Source organism: Chinchilla lanigera, unplaced genomic scaffold (genome assembly GCF_000276665.1).
Source record: "Chinchilla lanigera isolate Chin_1 unplaced genomic scaffold, ChiLan1.0 scaffold00329, whole genome shotgun sequence".
Taxonomy (NCBI): Eukaryota; Metazoa; Chordata; class Mammalia; order Rodentia; family Chinchillidae; genus Chinchilla; species Chinchilla lanigera.
Genome location: NW_004955730.1, coordinates 2,830 through 4,365, shown reverse-complemented (window position 1 = coordinate 4,365; position 1,536 = coordinate 2,830). Strand labels below are relative to the sequence as shown.

The window sequence follows — 1,536 nt, the reverse complement described above, 5'->3', positions numbered from 1 at the left end:
TTCTTTCTTTTTTGTGGTAAGGTTGGCTACTGGTTTATCAATTTTATTTACTGTTTCAAAGAACCAAGTCTTTGTTTCATTAATTCTTTGTAGTGTTTTCTTCATCTCCATTGCATTAATTTCTGCCCTGATCTTGATAATTTTCTCCCTTGTTTGGGCTTTGTGCTTCACTTGTTCTTTTATTGCTAAAAGTTTGAGGTGCAGCAGTAGGCTATTTATTTGTTCTTCTTCTGTTTTCCTCATGTGTTGAGTTTACCCATGTAAACTTCGCTCTGAGGACTGCTTTCAGTGCATCCAGCAGATTCCAGTAAGTTGTATTGACATTCTCATTTTTTTGTAGATACTGTTTAATTTCTTCTTAAATTTTATGTGTGACCCATTAGTTGTTGAGGAGGCTATTATTTACCATCTATGTGTTTATGGAGGTTTTGTGGTTCTTTTTGTCATTAATTTTGAATTTCATTGCACTATGGTCAGATAGTATGCATGGGATAATTTCAGTTCCTTTGCATTTACTTAAGCATATTCTATGGACTAGTATGTGGTCTATGTTAGAGAACATCCCAGGTGCAGCTGAGAAGAATGTGTATTCTGGTGTTATTTGGTGGAACACTCTGTAAACATCTACTAAGTTCATTTGTTCACAAGTTTTGTTAGAAACAAAAACACAAATGACGCTTCTTATGTCATTTGTGTTGATTCCTGCTGTTTGTTGATGCCTATTAGTCTTACATTGTTTCTCTTTGCATCATCTTACAGCTCTTGAATTGTTATCTCGTGGTTCCTTGTAAGTTTTAAGAGATCTTTCCTTTCACGCTTGTTAACTGCAATACTGTCTTCAAGATCTGAAAGTCTATCATTGGCTTCATTCAAGTGGTTTTGTAAGCTTTCCATGGAGGTTTTAATTTCCTGGATATCTTTATGAATCTGTTTCATGCATTCCAGTTCTTTCCTACATTGTTCATTTAACGTTTACGTTATTCTTCTGGGCTTATCTATTTTTTTATATATGTCCTCCTTAGATGTGCTGAGCAATTCTTTCATTAGTGTTGACATTTCATTTTTTACCTGAGAAGTTATTTCTGATCTGATTTCTTCAATGGCCTAATAGAGTTGTTTCTTTACTTCAGTTGCAGTCATTTCAGAGATTTTGGGTGTTTGACTTCTGGGTCCCCCCTGTCAATGTCTTGGTCCTATTAAATATATTACTTTAAATATTTAAAATAAACATTTAGTGATACATTCTAAATGTTGGCATGCATGTCCTCTGACTTGTAGAATATGCTTCCAATGATATTTTTAGTTTTGACAGCCTTTATGATATTAACTTTGGTTTATGTGGTAGTGGTGCTGAGGCTCCCATGGGTCCCTACTGATGTTACCTGAAGCTCTGGAAGGTGTCTCCCTTGACCAGGGTATCTCTCAGAGGTGAAAAGTAATTGAGACCCACACAAATGAAGTGGTTTTCTAAAACAGGACCCTTGTATCTGGTTCACTGTTATGGGCTATGATCCTTCACTTTGAAATCTTTTGTTC

The 1,536-nt window shown here is 35.4% G+C and overlaps 1 protein-coding gene across 1 annotated transcript in view; it reads left to right on the top strand.

Moving 5' to 3' along the window:
* The window catches only part of LOC102024967 (zinc finger protein 75D-like), a gene marked incomplete at its 5' end in the record, with an annotated part of 10,813 nt that overhangs the window by 8,046 nt on the left and 1,231 nt on the right, over positions 1-1,536 (top strand). The window lies entirely within an intron of this gene.